The following is an 11,682-nucleotide window of genomic DNA, read 5'->3' on the forward strand; positions in this document are numbered from 1 at the left end:
ACTTTCTGCAGACCTTCTGCTGGCCCAGAAGTGACCTTCTGTTAACCCGGAAGTGATGTTTTCACGAACCAAACGAACTGGTTTACGAACTGGGGCAGGTTCGTGGTTCATGAAATGCAACGAACCATGAACCGCACAGTTCATTTTCCCCCCGGTTCGTGCCCATCTCTAAACGCCTAGCCTTCACAATTATAGATACTAAGACTTTGAGAAGTCAAAGCAGTTTGCAAAAGAATCTAAGGCCAAAAGGGATTCTTGTGGAGTATCATGAGACTCATCTTTCCTTTTTTCAATTATCTGTCTCTCCCTAAAGAATCTAGCCTAATATTCCCGCCAGTGGTGCTAGAGAACCAGGCTCCTTAAAAGATGAGAAACATTCAGCAGGGACATTTTCTTATCCCTGCAGCACTATGAAATGATAAACAGCTTACATGATATTCATTTGCTGTATCTCCATTTGTACATACATGAATGTCCCTTTCCAATGTGGATTCTCCAAATCCCTGCTCAGGAGATGAGGTCTACCCATTAACCCTCACAGCCACCTCACTTAAGAATGAATATATATCTGTGTATATTTAAAGGAGTTAGCTGTGTTAGTCTGTAGTAGCAAAATAGTAAAGAGTCCAGTAGCACCTTTAAGAGTAACCAACTTCACTGTAGCATAAGCTTTTGAGAACTACAGTTCTCTTCATCAGATGCATGGAGGGTATGAGCAGCTGTAAGAGCCAGAGATAGTGTAGTTGATGTCATTGGGTCCTGTAGTTGTATTTCCTGGGTAGATATGTGGGCAGAGTTTTGGGAGCTACAGTACCCACCAAATGAGGTGAGGAAACAAATCAACAGGACCAGACTAGTAGCCAGAAACAGCTTGCTCCAGGACAAACCTAAAGGAACTAACAACAGAACACCACTGGTTGTCACCTATAATTCCCAGCTCAAACCCATCCAACTATCATCAGTGATCTACAGCCCATCCTGGAAAACGATGCCTCTCTCTCACAAGGTCTGGGTGGAAGACCTCTCCTTGCCTACAGACAGCCCCCTAACCTTAAACAACTTCTCACTTACAATCATGAATCAGCTAGCAGAGTCACCAGTACAGGTACCAGACCCTGCAACAGACCCAGATGCCAACTCTGCCCTCATATCTACCCAGGAAATCTGATTACAAGACCCAATGGCATCAACTACACTATCTCTGGCTCTTCCAGCTGCTCATCCTCCAATGTGATATATGCCCTCATGTGCCAACAATGTCCATCTGCTCTGTACATTGGATAAACCAGCCAACCTCTGTGCAAAAGAATAAATGGACACAAATCTGACATTAAAAATGGAAACATCTAGAAACCAGAGGGAGAACACTTCAATCTACCAGGACATTCCATCAAGGACTTAAAGGTCACTGTAGTTCAACAGAAACCTTTCAAAAACAAAATCCAATTGGAAGCTGCTGAATTGGAATTCATATGTAAATTTGACTCAGTCAGACTTGGATTGAATACAGACTATGAATAGTTACCTCATAATCAGAAGTAACTGATTTCATTTACAGAAGCAAACTGATGTCATTATCAGAAGCAAACTGATTTGCATCTATTCCCCCTTCCCTCACCACCTATATATATATATATATATGGCAAGTTTCTTCATACTCTCCATGCATCTGAGGAAGAGAACTGTGGTTCTTGGAAAGCTTATGCTACAATAAAGTTGGTTAGTCTTAAAGGTGCTACTGGACTCTTTACTATTTTGTGTATATTTATATACCTTGAGATCTAAAAAAAAAGAAACTGGCAAATGATTTTTCTACTGACATATATTGTGGCATACATTTCACAAGATCCAACTAGACATCTCAAAAACAATCAGAATAACAGTGGATGAGGCACTAGTGGCAGGTGAAATTACACCAGCAGTACATAGAGCCCTCTTTAATAAATTTCCAAGAGTCCCAATATTCTATATCCTACCAAAAATCCACAAGGAGGGATTTCCTCTTAAAGGGAAACCTATTGACTAGATCGAATTCAATCCTAGAACCCTTAGCACAATATGTGGACTATGTCTTGCAGCTGGTGGTCAAAAAGTCCCTGACCTACATTCAGGACATGAGGGAATTTATAACACTGATAGAGAACAAACATATCTCTCCCAATGCAGTCCTAATGACTATGGATGTAATATCGCTCTGTAAATCAATCCCACACGAGGATACCAGGCTTGTAGTGGAGGAAGCATTATCAGCAAGTAAACCAACCACCCCTTCCATTCCCTTTCTAATGAATCTGCTAGACATGATCTTGGAGAAAAACTATTTCCATTTTGGGAGTGATTACTACTATCAGATAAAAGGGCTGTGCAGCGGTCCAAGCATTGTGAATCTTTATATAACTAAGATGGAATCGGAAACTATAATGAACCAAGCAGTTAATCCCCTTTATCGTAACACATTTTTCAGGAGATATATTGATGATTTATATATTTTTAAATTTTTTACAATTATTTTGGTTGCAATATAAATACAAACTGGAATGAAAGAGTAGCAGAGCCTGACGTCAAACATTAAATAACAACAGATTTAGGCAATCATACTTGATAATACAACAAGATGATTTATATTTCATCTATGGGGATGAAGACACGGTTGATACATTTGGCAATTGGATGAACTCGTTAAATCCCAACATTTACATGGCAATATAGCCGCCAATGTGTCAGTTTCCTAAACATTGTTACCTTTAAAGCTAGGGACCGTAAGATTGTCATTAGACCGTTCAAAAAGATAGGATACTTCTGTATGAGATAGGAACTTCTGTATACAATTTTCCTCACTTCATCCCCACCACCTACACAGAAATATACCATGTGGGCAGTATTTTTGCTGGTGAAGGAATGCCACCTCACAAGACGATTATGAGAGAGATGTTGAGTGTAGATTTTCACCATAGAATACTTTGATTTTAAAGTGGGAATACCTTGGAGTTATTCATGCATGTTCCATTGTTAACCCAAAGAATGTCTAGGAGAAGTATCTGATTCTACCATGGAATAATATGTGGGCACTGAGCAGGTTCTCCACATCATTTAAAGAAATTTATCATATGTGTTTTAGAGGCGAATGTGTTTATTGATTGGTATGGATTAAAGTTTACCTGTGGGGACCTTGTTAGGTAAATGTAGCTAATTGTACACGCACAAGTGGGAGAGGGGTGATAGTAAGGCAGAGAACCGCCTCCAATGGACTGCTATTGCAACATTGGATATAGGGTTAAGGACCATGAATGTCATTTTTAGTGCAGTGTTTACATGGTGAGTCATAGAATTGAAAGTAATCATGGACAACTTCCTTTATTGGGGGGGGGAGATACTTTATTCCCCACTCTGTTATCCAAGAGTTAATGTGGTGTTGTGGATAGCATGTCAGATGAGGATCTAGGAGGTCTGTATTAAAATTAGGGTTGCCAGCTCCAGGTTGGGAAATTCCTGGAGATTTGGGGGTGGGGCCTGGAACTGGCATAGTTTATGAAGAGGAGGGTGCTTAGAGGGGATGCAGTAATATTGATTCCACTCTCTAATGCTGGCATTTTCTTCAGGGGAACTGAACTTTGTAGGATGGAGATGAGTTGCACTTCCAGGAGATCTCCAAGCCCCAGCAACAGGCTGCAACCCGAGTTAAATCCCCACTCTTCTTTTAAACTTGCTAGATGACATTGGAGTAGTCACACAGTCTCTCTCAGCCTAACCTGTAAGAATGAAAACTGTATCTGCCACTCTTTATCACCTTAGAGGAAGTAAAGGATCAAAATACACCAGAGAGCTGGATAGTGAGCTAGGAACATGTTAGTGCCATCTAGCGGTAAGGATTTCATAGGAACAGACTGTGGCTCAGTGGGAGAGCAGGAGGTCTCCAAGGAGATCAGAACAGCAGATGTGGTCATCTCATTCTTCATATGCGGAAGGCCCCAGGTCCAGTTCTTAGCATCTCCAGTTAAAAGAATCTTGCGTGTTAGGCAAGCACAGAAAGCTGCTGCCAGCTCAAAAAAAACATATTGAGCTAGATTTGATGTACACTGAATATTACAGAATTATGTACACTGTTCCTTGGTCTTTGGAAGAATAGCAGGGTAGAAATGTACTAAACAAATAGTCCCATGCTCTGACTTTGCATAAAGGCACTTTCATAATGTCTTCAGTATGGTGTTTAGGCATATGTAATGCATGTATTTGCAGCCTGCATACAACATCTGCTAGAGAGAAGTGTTCAGTCTGTTTTTCCCCATCTGAAAACAGTTTTGGTTCTGCCACAAGGCTCCAGTAAAATCATTCAAGGTGGGAAAATGTGGTTTGCGTTCCTCATTTGCCATCCTTGATGTAGTCTCACCTGTAAAGTGCCTGCCTAAATGTCAGGCCGTACAAAAGGCAATACTGGCGACTGTTGTGCCTGCCTACTGTGTTTTCTTTTTTTCATCATGTAGATCATAAATTGAAAATCAGATCGCTAATCAGGTTAACAGCAATTAGTAATGGTGCTCCAGCCATTAGGGACTAAATTGATCAAAAAACCCTCAATGGGATCTTTTCGTTTATATGTATTTCAAAGGAACTTCTGGTTACATATGGGAAAAGGACAGCTGGCCTCAGCTGTCATCTGGGGCACCCTACCCCAGGCAGGGCTTTAACAGTTTATTTTTTTAAAAATTCCCTTTGAATGAATAAACTGTTGCTTCTGAGAAATATGCTTCCCCCCCAAAGGCCTTGATATTTCGTCTGTAGAGACCAATTAATGGAAGCTCTGTTTTCTTCTAATATCCAATTATATTAATTACAAATACAACTGTGTGTTTGCTTTGCATAGACCCTTCCAGTTGGGTTTGTCAAATGCTTTGCATATCAAACTACTAGTCTATGATACCAACTACCTAGGAGTCAGAATTGTGTTGAGCTGTTGAAATGCAAATCCTGCATGAATGAAGGAGGTCAGATACTAACAACAGGGTTGGGCAATTAAAGAGGCATAGCTCTTCTCTCCTGTGGTTCCCCTTGGTCTATTTCTAGTCCTCATTAATTTCTTACACTTGAATGGAGTTGTTAATAGAGATGTATTGTACAGTGAATTGGCAGCTGTTTCTATATCTTTTCCAGCTGAATGACAGGAATTCAGCAGGAGGAATGGGTCCCGTTGTAGCATTTCTATACCATGGTATGCCTTCACCCATTACATTTCTTCCCACAATGCAATTTTTAAAGATCCAGGAGCAGGTCCACTCGCTCAAGTAAAGATGTGACTTGGTGTTGCTGAACATACTACATTAAATCTTGCTTCTAAAACATTCAGTATCAGCATCAAGGAACTGTAACTCTGTGATCCTCTTCCTCACTTTTCATCTAGATCCTTCATGATTACTGAAATGGACAAAATGTACAGTTTTCACACACACATAATTCTGGATGTTTCTATTTACCCAGTCCTCTTCCCCCAGATGTACTGAAGTGAGGTCAAGATGGAATGATCCATCTGTTGAAATTCTGCCTGTAATATAGTGAGCACGAGTACATAGCCTCTATCTAGAAAAAAATGTAAATTGCATTGTGTTATAGAATCTGCAGGTTCAGAGAGAGATTTGATAGGGAAAGGGAAGGTGCTCTTTGTAGGAAACAGAGAAAGGGTGTGTGTGTGGGGGGGGCTGAGATGAAAGGGAAAGAATGAGGGCAAGAGAAGTCTACCAATGTAGACCCCCCCCCCCAGTCTCAGCAGTCAGTTGAACTATCTGACTCAACATAGGTTAGGAGAAGACCTCTGGCATAGAGATGGCCATTAGCCACCTGGGAGCGTCGTCTTCTCCTTTTGATGCTGTGATGCCACAAAATTCTCTGAGCATTTTTCTCATGCCAAATGGCTGTATTTCTATGCATGATTTTATTATCACAAACATTCAGAGAAAGAGGTCTCTGCCCAAGAGGCATCTATTCACAGCAGCTGGATTTTTCCAACAGGAGCATTGTTAGTCTGTTCTTCTCCCTCATTGTTTTAGTTATGATTAATGTCCCTGCAATGACTGTGTGGGGAATCTGTCTTTGCCATTCAAATGCACTCTCCCTTGGTGTGAAATTTCAAGATCAAGTTTATCTACAACTGTCCAGGGAATTATCACCACCACTCCACCCAAATCTCCACATTTCTACAGATGTCATCTCAGATGTTTCTTCCTCCACCCTCACTCGTAGCTGTCAAAGGAAACCTTGGATCCTCCCCCCCACCCCAGCAGAATTTGCTCATTACTGTGAAAAGAAAGATCAAAGTTCACTCTCAGCTTTCTCTACTACATATGTGGGCTGTGTCTTAATTGTGCCTCTTGTGCTCAGTGATGCTCAACCAGGCAAAAAGAGACCCAGAAAAAAGGAGACGATGAAGGGGAAAGGTTGCAAAACTTTTTTTGCTGGGGAAAAGAAAATCATTTAACTTTTTCCATTGAATAATTCAAACTTAAAGGACAAAAGAAATCCTGCTGAGGTATTTTAATTGAGCGGCCTCTATGAAAGAAATGTAAGGATGCACTGTATAAAATGTTCACTTTTTAAACCTGACCCTCTTCTGAGCCTTTAGCAGCAGTCATGTGATGATGACCAGAATGATAAAACAAACAGGCCTGATGGAAGCTGGGGCAAGAGGGCCCTGTTGTGGTCGCCCTGCTGCAGGAGCTGCTCAGATCAGGCTTGGGCAGTGGCAAGGATGACCCCATCCTGCAGCACTGCCAGCAACATGGGGGGGGGGGGCGGGTCACTTGGCTCAGCTTGCTCTTATCTGCAGTGGAATTCCAGGGCACCAGCCCACTGGGAATGCTCCTCGTAAGTTCAAGGGCTAGTCCTCCTCAGCAGCAGAGATCTAGACGTTGAAGGGCCAGTGTGCTGTTGTGGTTAGCATGCAGAATACACCTGTGGAGAGCTAGCTTCAAATCTACACACTACCAAGGTAACCTTGGGCCAGCCAAACTGCCCTGGGGAGTGGCATATATGTCACATATAAGACATATATAAGACATATATAAGACATATATAAGACATATATATATATATATATATATATATATATATATATATATATATATATCAGGTAGAGATTTCCTAGCATCTAGGTAAAGTATTGAGGAAAGTATTAGCTGCTAATTTTGGGGTGGCAGGCTGCTGTGAAGGGTCCAAGAACGAGGCCATGGTAAGACTGGCGGCCTTTTCCATCTTGCCAAGGCTGAATTAGCAAGTACAAGAGTTTTTGCCTCCCTTGCCCCCTCATATGCCCCCCCCATGTCTGCACCAAGTTCTTTATATCAAGTTCTGGTATCAAAAGCAACCAAACCCTTCACCTTGTTCGCTTGCCAGTTTGATGGGCTCACTCCCCTTTTCTTGAATTATTCATAGAAATTGCAGACATCTTTAAAGGCTTACATTTATTTATTTACTTCTTGAACAATGACATTAACTTTTATTGAGAATTCTGAATTGGTTTTCAGGGTTATTGTTGCACATAGTCATAGTAGGATGGAATGCACACTCAGCTCTCACACTTTCCTCTTCACTCATTTGATTTTTATAAAAACCTTTGAAAGGAATATACAAGCACTGTTGGATAGTAATAAAATACTTGCTGCATTTGTAATGCATTTTAATTCTTTTTAAAAAAACTGCAAGTACAATTCAAAAAGCCAAATTTTAAAAACCTACTTGTAATATTTAAATTACAAGCAGAGGATTATTATTGGGGTCAAGAGCTGGTTTGTCTCACTGCAAGCTGGGTAACTTCAAATATTGAACTCATTCATTTCATACGTCAATTCTAGTACTACTTTTAACAGTAATCTGACACACATTCCCATGCTCTTTCCAAATGTTTGATTTTGGTGCTCCAACTACATGTAACAGGAGTATAACAGTAATCCCTGTAGTCATGGTAGCTATTTTGCGTGAATGGAACAACTCACATATTTTCCATTTGAACAATCTCACTATATACAAATGTATTCCCTTAAAAACAACAACAACAACTAGGTATTCTGTGTGCGTGTACTAAGGTCGTACATGGGAAAATTCTGTGTAGCTTGCATTCCTGTTAAGTGTAGTTGGAAAGCTAAACTGAATTTCTGTAAAGGGCACGCTTTGCAGGGAAATGTCTTTCTAGCATGGATGAGGTAGGAAAAGCACTAGCCATACAGAGATTGGGATCATTGTAATAAAACACAAAACACTTTCTTTTTTTTAGTTTATTTTTGCTTAGGTGTTATTATTTATAAAACTACCAACCTTCTGTTTTTGTTTTCATGTGTTCCCCTATATGGTTAGCACAATATGCATGTGAATAAATGCCCTTCTGACCCAGAACAATAAAAAAGAGGTAGGGGGATAATTCTCTGGATTGTTAAGAGAATCTTCATTTCAGGGAGCACTAGGTGGTGCTGTGGAGCAGTATTGCAATTAGGGAGGGAGCAGCGACTGTTTCAACATACTCAGGCCACACCATAGTATCCAATAGAGATATAAGCAAACACAGACACACATGGGCCCTCTTCAGTTCCTTGCCCCTCTGTCCTGCAAAGGCTTTTGAGCAGTATTATAAATGAGCGATTCGGGGTTTCTCTGTAGCATTTCCATGGTGATTGTTCATTGCACCTAACCCAAAGCACTGAGCTATTTCTATTTTTTTTTTTAAAAAAAACAGCCCCCGTTTCAGGTTTTATTTGGCCCCCAGCAGGAGATCTGCAGTGAGTACTTTTTTGCTTATGGACTATGCCTCATCTCTAAACACACACGATGAGACCAAGGGGAGAGCTGCCACTGCATATGAGACCAGGAGGGATTTTATTTTGGCTGCTATTGGTGCCTCCTCTATGACTGTTATTGTATGTGAGCCACCACAACATAACTTTATTTACTTAATTTATATCTCCACCATTCTCCCCAATGGGGATTCAAAGAGTCTGTCTTCCAGTTTATCCTCACAACAACCCTGCGAGTTAGGTTAGGCTGAAAGTGTATGACTGTCCCAGTCAGCCAGTGAACTCCCAGAGCAGAGTGAAAATTTGAATGTGGGTCTCTCAGATCCTAGTCTGATACTTTAACCACTATACAACCATTGGTTTTTGAAATCTCCCTGCTGGCCTCCTTTGTCGGCTGTATTCCTGCTCTTTGAATCCCCATCCCCCAAGGCAATATTACCCTTGTCTCTTTTTCTCCTGCACACACACACACACACACACTAGCCAGCAAAGCCTAGTGGAGGTGGAGACGGCAATGAAGGCTAAGCCACTCAGCCTTTCTGGGCCCATTCTCCATTGTGGGATGGCAGCAACTCCTCCTCCTCTGCACTGCTGTCCACCCAAGAGGCTGATGCGAAGTGTGCACAGGTGGGAGAAGAGCTGGTGGGAGAATGCAGGCTAAGGAGCTCAGCAAGATGGCTGCCGTGGATCACAAATGGATCTCTCCAGTTCTTCAGGAGTCACCTCAGGGTATTTTGTTCTGTGATGGGCACAGGATCAGTCAACAGCTGCCAGGGATACCAGCCACTGATGCCAGGGCTATTTAAAAGAAAGCCATTCCAGAGCCTCCCAGAACGAAATTTTTGTCCAAAGAGAAAAGGTCTTCCATTGCTTTTCCAAAATATTTAGACCTAGTTTATGTTGCCTTCAGATTTAATGTGCTGCCAGGGGAGGGAACCCATGGAAAACCACAGATTAACTTTTGTGCTCCCTCAGCATGGGCATGTGAGAGAAGAGATTGTAAACTGCCTGCTTTGGCCTGTCAGGATGTGTTCCTTCCCTTCCTCTGGAGGCCAGTGCAGGAAGGCAGAGATCTCTGAACCTGCATTGCTTTGGGAAGAGACTAAGAGGAGAATCCAACCAAAGACAATTGGGCATCATTAGTATTCTGATTAAATCTCACTCCCAAGCTTGGCACCGTCTTGTCCAATTATACGCAAGAATGAGAACCAGAGGGAAACTTGTGTCCTAATGCATATAAATTTCGATGCTGGATATGCAAAACTTCAATGAGCCTATCACCGAGGACAGGTTTAAGATGAATCGGTAAACATTAAACAGAGCATTTCAACCTCCCTGGAGATTCAGTAACAGACTTGAAAGTCACTATACTTCAGCAAAAACATTTCAAAGGGAGACACCAGTGTAAAGCTGCTGAGGTGGAACTTATTTGATGCTATCGGGCTTGGACTTGGTAGAAACTAGGAGAGATTAGATCACTACAGAAAGTCCTTGTCCCTCTGTAGAGGTTCATGCACACTGTTCATCTTACTTTGCCAGTCATAACTAAATGAGAATGATCTGCTCTCTGGGTATCTTACTCTTTTGATTGAGTCTTATTTTCATTTGTGTGCTAGTGCAACCCACCTCTTCCTTGGATTTCTGACCTCACTTTCTAATAACTCACCCCTCTCTTCTGTTTGCATCCATGTGTACTTCATGCATCTAAAGAAGTAGTCTCTGGGTACCAGAAGTATATGCAACAATCCATGTGTTAGTCTTTCAGGTGCCCCAAGACGCTTTGTTTGTTCAGCAGAATGTCCATTGAGAAACATGATTGGCCTCTGCTAGTCAGCTATTAACCTGAAAGTGAGTAGCTTTACAGGGTAGCATGAATGCAGAGTGTTTGCAATACATCTGTTCCTGCAGCTTTGTCTGGAACTACTGACTGCTTCAGCATGCAGTAAGTGAAGGCATTCCATATTCCTTCAGAAAAGAAAGATTAACCAGGGCTCATTTTGAGGGGGAACGCGCAGGAACGCACTTCCGGCAGTTCCCCAAAGAGATCGTATGACAGGTGCCCCCACTCACCTGACTCTCAGTTGGTTTGGGCCGGTTTGGGCCCAAACGGCCCGGATCAGGCCTCTGACAGGCGGTGGATCACTCTCCCGCCCAGCAGTGGCCTGATCCTGGCCATTTTGGGGCCCTTTTTGGCCATTTTCAGCCCCTTTTTGCCATTTTGGGTCCAATTTCGCCCTGAATAGCCAGGATTGGGTCCAAAACAGCCAGGATAGGTGATAACAGGGGGTGTGGCATATGCAAATCAGTTATGCTAATGACACACTTCAGGTGATGTCAAGAAGCATGGTATATGCTAGTGAGTTATGCTAATGAGTTCCTCCAGCTCTTTTTCTACGAAATGACCCCTGAGATTAACCATAGTGGCTTGGTGGGGCTAAAGCCAATGAGAGCTGATGCAGAGCTGATGGATGAGATATAAGAACTTGCAGGAGAGAGAGAGAGAGAGAGAGAGAGAGAGAGAGAGAGAGAGAGAGAGAGAGAGAGAGAGAGAGTTATCTTATGGGAAGATAGAACATTTTATTTCTTGTGTTATACATAAAGTAAGGAAGAGAGAGTATTTATTACATTGTGGGAAGCCCCTGAACTGAGACTCCTACCACATAATAACTACCCTTCCTTCATCATTTCAAGCCTAATAGAGGAAAAATATCCCAAAGTCCCTAACTGTATTCCTTGGCCTCCAGATGGTCCCTTTCCAAGGCAAACAACACACTTCCAAACTCTGAACTTTAGCTGATTTATTTTTTCCTCATCTTCTTTAAATTATGAGTACAGAAAGAATTGGTTGAAGAATAATTTATGGCAGAAGCATTAGTGATCAGTAAATAAGCAAGCCAACGGTAGAGCTCTT

Source organism: Eublepharis macularius, chromosome 5, assembly GCF_028583425.1.
Source record: "Eublepharis macularius isolate TG4126 chromosome 5, MPM_Emac_v1.0, whole genome shotgun sequence".
NCBI classification, from domain to species: Eukaryota; Metazoa; Chordata; class Lepidosauria; order Squamata; family Eublepharidae; genus Eublepharis; species Eublepharis macularius.